Source organism: Quercus lobata, unplaced genomic scaffold (genome assembly GCF_001633185.2).
Source record: "Quercus lobata isolate SW786 unplaced genomic scaffold, ValleyOak3.0 Primary Assembly Scq3eQI_1871, whole genome shotgun sequence".
Classification (NCBI taxonomy): domain Eukaryota; kingdom Viridiplantae; phylum Streptophyta; class Magnoliopsida; order Fagales; family Fagaceae; genus Quercus; species Quercus lobata.
In genome coordinates this window covers 22,670-35,374 of record NW_022154911.1, presented here as the reverse complement: position 1 = coordinate 35,374, position 12,705 = coordinate 22,670, and the positions used below count along the sequence as shown (strand labels likewise).

The 12,705-nt window shown below is 29.8% G+C and overlaps 1 pseudogene; it reads right to left on the bottom strand.

Moving 5' to 3' along the window:
- Positions 1-2,916: 2,916 nt before the first annotated feature.
- On the bottom strand, positions 2,917-12,367 carry LOC115973591 (annotated as a pseudogene).
- Positions 12,368-12,705: the final 338 nt, after the last annotated feature.

Below are 12,705 nucleotides of genomic sequence, written 5' to 3'. Positions count from 1 at the left end.
GTTTAAAATGTAGTAATAGAATTGAGAAAAAAAAAATATTATTAGTTAACATAAAATTATTTTATAAAAATTTTAAAACATATATGAGATCTTTTAGAAGTTTTCTTTGCGATTTGCCTTATATAATGTTTGGGAGCTTGTTTCAATTTTCACAATAGTAGGACATGATTGTATTTTGTGCTTTTAATTCTTATTTAAAAATTTCATAATCAATTAAAATTCAATTGTTCCCATAAATTTTATTTTGTCAGCTTAAATATCAAAATTTTCTAACATTAGTAAAGAAAATCTAATCAATAGTCTAAAACCACTTACAAGATAATTTTTTTTTTTATATAGAAATATGAATTAAGATAATCGAGCTTCGAAGCGTTTAACAGTATGACGTGGGAAAGTTGTACATTTTGCCTTTAGATTAAAAAAAAAATCAACGTCTATATCATACTAATTAGTTTAGTGATGTAATTTGTGACAAGCCTTTTTTTTTTTTTTAATGACAATAATAAAATATCAAAATAGGTTATGAAAAAAGTATTCCAATTTGAAATTAATGAAGTATCCGCACATCGTGCAAGATATTATCTAGTATAGTATAAATATAGTTACACACATCTTAATGCACATAACTAAAAAAATAACTGAGATCATGACTTCAAATTACGATTTTCAACTTTGAACGTTGCATTTTTTATTATTATAAAGTATCAACTTATGACATCCGTTTTTTATGATTGTATTCTTTTATCATCAGAGTAAGACACCAATCAATTTTTGGTGTACGCGGATATTGAATCTTAAATCTCTTATTCAATTATAAAAAATTTTACTAGTTAAACTAACTGAAACCCGCTTAATAATTACTTTTTTCTCTCTCTCTCTCTTTTAAAGAGAAAAAAGTTGCCTTTTTAGTTGCATAAAAGTGTGTACACTAATAATGTGTAATAAATACTACTATATTAGTTTAGCAAAAATAAATAAATACTACTATATTATATAGAATATGAAATATATGGTGTAATAATATATGATATATAGTTAATTTAGTAGATGAAAATCAAGGGTTGACACGTCAGTTTGAAAAAAAAAATTTTAAAAAAAGATGAAATCAATCCTTTGTGTTTTTTTATTCTCCAATCTCTATTAAGTCTAGTTTTGAAAACCATTGTCTCATCTTTTTTTTTTACATTTAGGGTTTGTTTGGATACTGCTTATTTCTGAAAACTGAAAATACTGTAGTAAAATAATTTTTAAATATGTGAATAGTGCCGTAGGAGCCAATTTTAAAGAAAAATTTGCTGAAAACCGTACTTGCAGGTCCCATGAACAGTACACGGGACCCATACAAAAAAACACAGACGCAAACATCTATTGTTTTCAGTGCAATCCAAACATACACTTAGTGTGAGTTTCATGAATACAATTAAAATCTAACCACGTTTGCGTTTGCGTTTTAAACAGTGGGTCCCATGTACTGTTCACGGACCCATAAGTACAGAATTTGACAAAATCAACTCTAAACCTGAGTCCCACGTTACTATTCATACATTTAAAAATTATTTTACTACAGTATTTTCAGTTTTTAATAATAAACAATATCCAAACATTGCCTTAAACGAATAACATGCTAACCACGTTTGCTATTCATTTCGATAACCATAGTTCTTTTCGGCTATACAGATTGGATAACATTCCACTTTATTGTCAGCATTACTCACCATCACCTTAACAAGATGTCTTTCTTCAGTTGTAGTTTGTAAGGGTCATCTTCTACAGGCGTTTGTTTCTGAACTGAGTTTTGGTTTTACATTGCATGATACTTACTACGTACAGTCTACGTATCTGTTGTCAACTTACGATTATGTAAAACACCAAAATTTACAATCACGTATAATGTATCTAAATTCACACTTCAAATACATGGTTTGTAAACACTCATTTATTTTTAAACAAACATGACCATTATTTATTTTCCAAGTCATGGTCTCAAGCTTGCCAAACAAAGCAGCACTTGATTGGTAGTAAACTAAAAACAGATTCATATATTCTGAATAAGATAATTTGGTTGAGCTATATGGAAGCAAGATATCCCTTTATGCTACACTTTCATGATGTGTACCTCTGTCGATTGTAATTGATGACTTATAGGAGCTCATGAATTTTGCTATAAACTCTGTGGAAGATGATAATTCACAAAAACGAACTTTATACCCAGATATGGTGAAGATCAGCAACCAGTTAATGAGTTGCTGCTATTGAAGAGAAGGAGAAGCTTCATATTATTCATGCACTACTTTAATTAAACCTCTATCCTCGTGACAAAAAAAAAAAAAAAAAAAAAAAAAAAAAATCAGATGGGTTGGATTCAGCTGTGATTAATATATTAATGAGACCATAGTGCAAATTACTATATGAGACTAGAGGAATAATGTGATGCATGTATATATGTTCAAAATTGGCAATGGTTGATTTTATTTTACCTTCATTCCTCATGAATTGATTAAGATTCATGGTCATTGGGTTAATTAATTAGCCTTTTATCCATTTCCTCATGCATACCTTTATTATTTTCCCTCTGGACACAAGGAAACAAAATATCATTATCGTTTAGAATATATATATATATATATTAAGGAAAAAAAGTTAGGATATTCAAACAATGATAGCTTTTCTCTAAACCAGTTTAAGGATAAATCCTTCAATCCATTGAGTGGCAATTTAAAAGACAACCCACATGACTCATTAAAATGTCATAGGACTAAAATTAAAGTTCATGTAGATAGTCATTTCAACCATCAGGTAGTGAGTTGAAGAAAATTTATTTAATACAAATTTAGAGATAAACTTTTTTTTTTTTTTTTAAGAAACAAGAAGTGTCAATGAGTCTAGGTTCATACTTTGTAATCACCATAGAGAGTATCAATTCGGTTCTGTAATTCTATACGTACAAGCTTCTTCAGTTCTATTACCAGAGAACTGCATATGAAGATAATTTCCTCAGTATGATATAAGCCTTATTGATTGGTTCCAATACAGTTGCATGAAATTGAAAGAACTTTCTTACCTCGAATATGAAATCCCGGGATAGATTATGCTCGCTAAGATTTTGAAGCTTCCCACGAATAATATATAGCCTATATATGAAAGGAATGCTCATTTTCTTAGAACTTGATAAGAGATCTCAGCTCGCAAAATGCAGTTTGCAAATTTTAATTTTTAATTACAAGATGCATCAAACAAGCAATAGCTCTTGAGGCTAGAGCAACAATTTTTTTTACAAAATATTTTACAACTATCAAGATAACAAGTTATTAATTATAAATGATCAAGTAATGACATTGATGGGTTTAGATGAAAATTAATAAAAATCTGTTAACTCAATTATTGTGAAAAATGTTGTCTTGTAACATTACTCTTAAACAAATTGGGCTACAGAATTTCAATATGGACAATTTTGGACCAATTGTAATGTGATCATTTGGAATTTGTAACATTTTAAACTATTTTGGTCAAATTGTCTTCCACAACAAGCACAATGGAGTTTATTCTAAACGAAATATGATGATAAAATAGCTAACTGTTTTGAGCTTTACTCTTCAATTATATTCCTAGCAATATTTGCAATATCATCTTCCCATCCAGTCAAAATTTCATGGTCTTCTTTTAAGGGATAACCGCAAGTACATTGTTAGGAAACAGGCAAATTAGATATAGGTAAGAGGAAAGGCAAGGCAAATGTGAAAGAAAAGAATAGAAAAGAAAAATCCAACATATTGAATGGTTAACATATTAGTGTTACCTATCTCTCCAAGTGGCCTCAAATGAACGAATGGCTTGGCGGAGGTTATTTTTTTACTTCTCAGCAATCTTTTCAGCCAATTGATGTGGCAATTCTATGCCTTCTTGTTTTGCTATGAATTTTAATACTTCAACAATCTGAAAATGTTAAAGGAATATATTAAATTATCATGGCTGTTAGAATTTCGCAGATTATGGTTTTATTTACACCATGAGATATTGTGATTATGTACTATTGTAGGTTTTCTTGATTTTTTTGGTTACAAAATTTATCCTATTGTATGTTCTATGTATTCCCTTTTATGGGTATATTGAAATAGCCAAATTAGAAATAAATAATAGATATAGCAGTTTAGGTGTTTATGGCTTTATGCTAAAGTACTCCTTTAAATCCCGTGCTCTCCCACCCCGTACTTTAGTTAATCCGTTCATCAATCTTGATAATTTATTTTTATGATCTTTTCCATTAAAACTATATATTTTTTTTCTTCTAAAAAAACTATAAATAGTATTGTTCTTAATCATTACATTACAGTATCACTAACCAAAGTCGACCCTTCTCAAATTGAAATCCTCTTTTAGTTGTATCGTCAGAGTATGTACATCATCACTTACCAAAGCCACTACTTAAAGTTTGAGTCATATGCTTAGATAAAAACAACAATTTATATGGTTACTTATCAACAAATAATCTTCTACACATATAATTAATAGTCTATCTTGAATTAGAACATGGATTGTGTAACCTACAATTTTTGTAGTAATCCAAGGAAAAAGAAGAAGAGAATCTTGTAAAGAATGAAGAAAGTTATACGGAAATAGTTTATTTCATAGAAAACAAAAAGATAGAATAAGTTTATGGGTATATTGATGATAGATATGCGTTTTGTATTTATTTAATATTTTGTTGAAATTAGTTATCAAAGAACACTCAATGCTGTATTTTATTGATTTTACTTGTTTGTAATAATTTAATTACTATTCAAGAACTAAAAAGAAAAAAAGTGATGATAAATATTTTTTGAGAGAAAAATGTGATGATAATTGTTATAATAACTTTCATAAAATGTTTAACAACTATTAGGGTAACAAGTTATAATAGTAAATAATAAAGTAATGTTAATGAAATCCAAAAATAAAAATAAGTAAAAATTTGTCAATTCAGCTGTTGTGAAAAAAAAAAAAACCATTATTCCAAATTAATTAATTAATATTTTTAATTAAGTTTATTTTTATAATTTACTAGCTTGTAATTCTATGCATATGCATAGATACACTAAAAGATATACAATAAGATGCTATGGGGCCAAAGAATTTGACAACCTCGGCCCACTTTATACTGGGCCCACATGCTGAGGAGAGAGAAACGGCCGAGGACGGACAAAGAAAGCCCAAATGGCCTAGAAGTATTGTCGAGGACGATCCTGCTCTCGGCACCCCAAATCCCAATTGGAGAGAACAGCGCATCGACAAAGGCAGCCTCCCAGAGTGCTCCCAAGAGAAGGGTAAGTATAGTAGGATACCCATAGGTGTATGGTGCAGAAGCAATTCAAGGAGAAACTGTCATCTCCACATTGAATGCACCTAACTAACGTTCTGGCCGCATTAATGAAGAAATGACTCCTGAACAGTGCGGCCTTGGTTGCCGAAACTCATAGAGGGTTTGGGAAGGTGGCTGATAGGATGAGCACTCGAGTAGTGACTTACATGATCAACAAGTGGAGGGTCAAAATCGACTGGAAAGAAGTATATAATGTGAGGGACCCTCCAAGAATGGGGGATCACAAGAAAAGAAGAGGAGGAGAGAAAAAGGAGGAAGCTGTGGCAGTCTGCATGATCTTGAAAACCTCTGTAACCTAATATTGAAAGAAGAAGAAGAAGAATACTAAGTTCCTCGGACAAAATGCCCGAGGATAAAATTCCATACTTTAACCCATTTCCTTGTTATTCAGCCCACACACAACCGTGTCTAGTGATTGTGGTTTAGACTAAGATCTAGTTCTTAAACCCATTCTCTAAAAATTTATTGTATTGGGTTAGTTGGGCTTGAGACCTTTCGTCCAATAGAAGGAGTGCTCGAATCCAGGCCCTACAGATGCATAATATAATTCTCATATATATAATTTAAATACTATTGATAGTCATATTTATACTTTGTTAACTCTTTAAGAAATTTTGTGAAGACATTATTAGGTATAAAATGTAAATTGTCTATTTTTTTTTTTAATTATTGAGAAGCACTTTTTTTAATTTTTTTTTTTTTTTTTTTTTACGATTCATTTATTCTAGACTCTTTGGTTTTTGTACTTAATAACTTATTTGGATGAATATTTATGATGTGGTCACACATTTGATTCTAAAATTAAGAAATAAAACTTTTTAAGCATAAATAATTTTGGACACATGGCACAAAATTGGAACTCTAATTTGAAATCTAATTTGAGTTTCTCTCAGTTTCACCTATTATTATTACTAGTCGTAGACCCGCGCGTTGCATGTGATAATATTGTTGTTTTAGTTATTATTGGTTAATAGTTGGTTTTTCATTTTCTTTCAAGTTAATATATTGACTTTTAAAAAATATACAACAACAACAACAACAACAACAACAACAATAATAATAATGTTGAATAAAATAATATGAGAAGAAAAAAAATAAAAATAAAAGATATAAAAATAAATGCCAAATTGATTATCTCTAAATAAATACCAAATTATTTAATATTAAAATATTACATTCTTATATACTATTGACTTTTAAAAAAATATACAATCTAATATATTAATTCAACAGCAATAATAATAATAATGTTGAATAAAATAATATGAGAAGAAAAAAATAAAAATAAAAGATATAACAATAAATGCCAAATTAATTATCTCTAAATAAATACCAAATTATTTAAATCATATTATGTAATATTAAAATATTACATTCTTATATACTATCTTTAATTCTTTACAATGCAATATGATAAAATTTAACAACCAAAAAAAAAAAAACTTAAAACACAATTAAATTGGATCAACCTAAAGTAGAGTTCTAAAAAATACAAAAATTTCTCAACCTAAAGTAGAGATGCAAATTATATATATATCACCAAAAATTGAGAGAGAAAGAGAGAGAAATAAATTTTTTTGTGAAGAAAAATTATGCATATAATGGAAAAGAGAATGCCAAATTTATACTAAAAGGATAACAATAAGAAGAAACAAAATAAAGGGAAAGATGAAGAGTGATATTAAAACAGAGGGTGGTGAGGAGATGAAAATGTAAAAAGAAAGAGAAAGGTTGGAGAAAGTATAAATGTTAAAAAAAGTGAGTACAATTTCATTTATTTAAATTTAAATAAAATATTATATGTTTAATTAAAAAATATAAATAATTTAATTATATGGAGGATGTGACTGAGTTTAAATATTGAATAAAATTTTTGAAAAGATTAAAAAAGCAAAAATATAATATATATATATATATATATAACAATAAATACCAAATTACCCAAATTATGTTATGTAATAGAATAATATATATTGTATTCTTATATATTATCTTTTTAAATTTTTTTTATAACGCAATAGTATAATATTTAACAATCAAAGAGAGCAAAAAAAAAAAATTTTTAAAAAAAAAAAAAAATAAAAAAAAAAAAAAAAAAAAAAAAAAAACGAAAAAAAAACGTAAAACACAAAATACTAAATCGTACCACCCAACGAAATAGAGTTTATTAACAAATAAAAAATTTTATCACTTAAGCAAGGTAGATTGGCAAGAAAAAAAAAAAAAAAAAAAAAAAAAAAAAAAAAACTCAAAAATAATTGAGAGAGAGAGAGAGAGAGAGAGAGAGAGAGAGAGAGAAACAACCTTTCTGTAATGGAAAGCTATGCAAAAAATGGAAGAGAGAATAACAAATTTATAGAAGATGGTGTGAATATGAAAAGAAAAAATAAAAGAAAATGAATGGAAAGATGAATAGTGACATTAAGGTTGAGGGTAGTGGAGAGATGAAAAGGTAAGGGAGAGAAAGATGAAAAGACAAAATAAAGAAAGATGAAAAGTAATATTAAAGTTGAGGGTAGTAGGGAGATGAAAAGGTAAAGGCGTGAGAAAGGTTAGAGAAAGTGAAATTATTAAAAAAAAAAAGTAAATGTTAAAAAACAATTATAGGAAAATTGAAAAGAAGAAGGATCGATAATGACGTAGATGCTGATATGGCTCAACATGAGTACAGTAACATTAAACGTTATGCTTCAGTTTTTAGTAATATATAGATTATTATTATTATAGATTCCATCATTCATATTCTTTCATAAATAAATGTTTGTGAAATTAGATTGTGCATTGTTATATAGTTTACTTATTTTAATACTCCCCGTCTTCCCCCCTTTACAAACTAAATTTTGTTAGTGGATATAGAGGCAGCAAAAATTGAATCACATTAACCCCTTGTATTTCCTCTTAAAATTTCAATATTTTTATATTTCAACAATGACAATTAACCATTAAAACTCTGATAATAAAAGTCACCTCTTTATTTGTAGGTTGTAAAAGCTGACCAACCGGGCACACTGATTTGATTGGCTGAAGTTTTGAGACATCAGAGCAGCAGAAAAAGAACTTGTTACACCCTTTATTTCTTTCCAATAGCCACCTTATATACACTAGGGCATCTGTAGATAACTTGTCTACTTCGTATAGAATAATTGCTGAAAAAAATGGTTAATAATTCAATAACAAGGCATTGTTTTTTAAGCATTTTGAAAGCAATTTTAAGAGTTTTGTAAATAAGGAAATCTAGGATCAAAACTTTTTGTTTCACAACTTTATCACAATTTTGATATAGCAAATTGTGACTAGTTAAGGAAAAACGGTGGATCTATATAAAAATGATAGATAACTACTCACAGTCTACCACATTAGAATTGTGATAAAAATTATAATCATAAAATTAATCGAAGTAAACCTACCTTGGCAATTTTCAGGGTCACATGGCATATATTCTTTGGATATCATGTTTTCAGTTTCTTTCATAAGTTCAAGAATGACATGCCTTTCAGTTCAGAGAGACTGACTTCAATATGTTGAGGAGATTGTTTTATATTTACTTCGATCTTGCCTTCCGTTTCACCCTGTGATCATAAAAGAATTGGTAGGTTTCTTATTTTCTTATTAGTAAATGAATTTAACAATAATCAAGCCGGTTTACATGTTGATTAATCATTAATTATCATTTCTAAAATCACTTTTTGTACCTGTGAAAGCCAGAAGAATGGAAAATAATTTGAAAAAATGGAATGTTTATACCAAATGGAATGTTTCTAACTTTTGTAGCTGTACCCTGATTATGTAATGTATTATAAATTCAGTTTAAAACATTAATATTACTATTTTTGTGTGTGTTCTAATAAATATTAATGTTTATAAAAAAAAAAAAAAAGAAAAAAAAAAGTTACTTCTAGATTCCCCCTCCCCTTAAGATAAATAGAAAAATTTACATTTATTTTGTCAATCCCACATGGATGGTATTTTCGTGAGAGTGAAAACTTAATATAGAAGAATACTATTTGGGAAAGGGAGAATGCCAAATCTTTTTCTTTTATTTGTTGATATACAACTTTTTTAAAGCTTTGCTTTCTATAAATACAATTATATTATGAACAACTTTCAATAAATAAGTTGTTAGGAAAAAGCTATTTTCAAACGTACTCTTAACGTAGCTTGATATATAGCTTCTAGGCCGAAATATACTCTCGGTTCCTAAAATTTAACAATTGAGTGATTTTAGTTGTTGAAGTTTCAAATAAGCATAGTGAGTCCCTAAAATTTATAAAATGAGCAATATTGGTCCTTTTGTCCACTTCCATAAGTTTTTTTTTGTCTATATTTCTAACAATGCAACGAGGTCTCATTTTTTTAATGAAGTGACAACTTATTTAGTTATTTTTTTTATTGAAAATTTACAGATGTCTGGATGATGGTGGTGTCCTCATATGATGTGTATGAAAGGCACTATTTGTTGGAGTGTGACTGGCCATCGAGTTTTCTTCTCCTGCTTAATCATATTATAGACTTATAATACTAGCTAGGTCACAAATTATGGTTACCATGATTCATGAGTATCAATAATTTGTTGGGGGAGATAACACAAGGACTCCAATTAAATAATTAATATAATATATAAAGACATCATTTAATCTAAAAACTTAAGTCAATGAATATAGACCTAATTATGTTATATTAACAACTCATTTTTATTATTAATATACAATGTGAGATCTCATTACTCAACTAACTACCTCACTCACACACAGGGGCGGAGGGAGGGGGGGGCGAGGGGGGGCAGGTGCCCCCCCTGAACTTCCGAAATTTTTACTAATAATGACATTATATTGCATTGAAATGTACTATTTGCCCCTCTACACAAAAGCCAAAAAACTTTTCCTTAACTAGAACTTTGAGACTACTATAACTCTAATATAGAACTATGGGTCCCACCTAGTAACCATTTAAAAAATAAAAAAAACAAAAAAAACTATGCTAATGATATATGCCTATACGGAATAGGAATCACAGCAGCCTAATACTAATAGAACTCAAAAAAAAAAAAAAAAAAAAAAAAAAAATAATGTATATATGGTACGGTATAAAGCATGCCTCCCATATTAAAAAAAAAAAAAAAAAGTTTTTGAATGTTTTTAAAATTAAGTAAAGGGAGGAAAATAATTAGCTTTTTAAAAAAAAAATTAATTTGGTAATTCATTTGGTCAAATATTTTTATACTCTACTCTTTCTCCATATCTCTTTAATTTAGAGAAATTAAAAATGAGGGGTTAGAAGTAATTAGAATCTCTCCAAATCCCTCTCTTTTCTCTCTTAAAAAAAATCCAAATAAGGTAATTTATCTTACTTTTCCTCGCTTTACTCTACTCTCCTCTATTCAAACAAGCAATTAGAGTTTCTATTGAGTTTTTAAAAGCATTCAAGTTGAGTTTTTTAAAGAATTCAAGTCATTGAGTCACGTTTATATAGTCACAGGTATATTGCATACTCTTAATATTCACGTTTAAATTTTTTTAGATTAGTTTTTGACTTTCAATCTTGTCTTTTAATCTTGCCCCCCTTGACCTAAATTCCTGGCTCCGCCACTGCTCACACATGAATATTACAACATAATTTGCAGAAGCTAATTCTCTTTTTTGAAACCTAACAAATCCATGCTAGAGTGTGATGCCCATTCAGCTGACAAAGCTATTAAAAGTGAAATGATATCAATCATGGGTTATCACAATAATAAAAGTGATTTATTTGAGAATTACCTTCAATTTAAATGCCTTGCATTCATCCCTGGCCTGTGAAATACAAGGAAAATAAGGAGTTAATGGTCATATGTGAGTCAATATGGAAGCGAACTGCCTAGCTTGATCAGCACTAGAGGTGCCAAGGCCCTAGGCTGGCGCACAAGGGTTTTTGGAGTGGGTTTAGTCAAAACTTGGCTACAAGGGGAAATAAAAAAGGGTTTGACAATAACAAAATTTTCCCTTCTATGGGATTTGCTGTCTCTCTTTTTTTTTTTTTTTTGATAATTCAATGTTAAATAAGGAGAATTTGAATCATAAATGTTAACTAATTAACACCTCTTGACTAAATTATGAAATAATAATAATAATAATAAATAATATAGCATAGAATGAAGGGCACTTGTAAGGGGCATGAGTGATTACTTCTAAACTTGTGTGTTTATTTTATTTATTACCTAGTTTGACCGAACATACCAAAGTTGTACAACAAATTTTATCGAATCTACCAAGATTATACTGTCTTTTACTGATATACAAAAATACATGTACGTACGTACTTGTATTCTATCAGGTCCAAAAGCATCTCGAAGCATAGCCCAGATCATGGTTCTCTTCCCCACACCTGGTTGCCCTTCAAATATTACGTGACCATATACTCCCTCTCTCATCTATATAGCAAACTCAAGCTCAGATCACTCAGTAATAACTCATGTAGTTCTGTTTATAAACAATTTCAATAAATTATAGGTAGCATATATATAAAGGAAAAGATAATAGTAAAAGGAAATCTAGATAATCTGACCAAAGTTCGCAGCCCCATGGCTTTGTCTCGATTGCAAATGAAGTCTTCCAAGGCTTTGGGCCTGTATTTGTTTGCCCAAACAAACTCCGTCATCTCATTCAGCTTTTCATTGCTATCTTTGTCATTGATAATAACTTGGTCCTTACTAGATGGCAATGCTAAGGTTGGTGCTGGTACAGCTGTGAGTGTGGGTGTGGGTGTGGGTTTGGGTTTGGGTATGGATTCTGGTACTCTCTCCCTCAATGGCTTCTCTTCATCAACTAACAAAGCCTTCTCCTTGATCTTCTTTGCTACATTCATATCCCTGAACAAAGACCCTTTTGGCTGTCTTGCCGAGATTGATGTTGATGAAGAAGAAACAGTAGCAGCATGAGAAGGACCTAAAGGTTTCCTTGTGGCATAGTCTGCAGGCTTGATGTTGTCTCTCTCAGTAACTTTCACAGGCCTAAAGCAAGAACCCAATTCTTTCATTATGTCAATGAAGCTCGAGAAAGAGCTTGCGGTGGAAATACTGGTAACATGGCTTTTGGGTCTTGGACTTGTTCCTGGAACTAGATTTAATGGCGGGGCAGTGATGACTCCCTGTAATATGGACTAGAATTAGAGTAGTCGTTGTCCGCAATATTGCCACGATTCCTTCTATTGTGAGCTATGAGAGTCTCCTCTGTCAAATCAGAATGTGTAGATGAGAGGCTCTTTTTCCCAATAAGCTTTCCCGCTCTTGAGGCCCAATAGGTCCAAGAGGACTTGGATGATGTGTGAGTTGAACATGAGGAGGGTTTTGAAGGATTGAGATGAGAGAGAGAAAG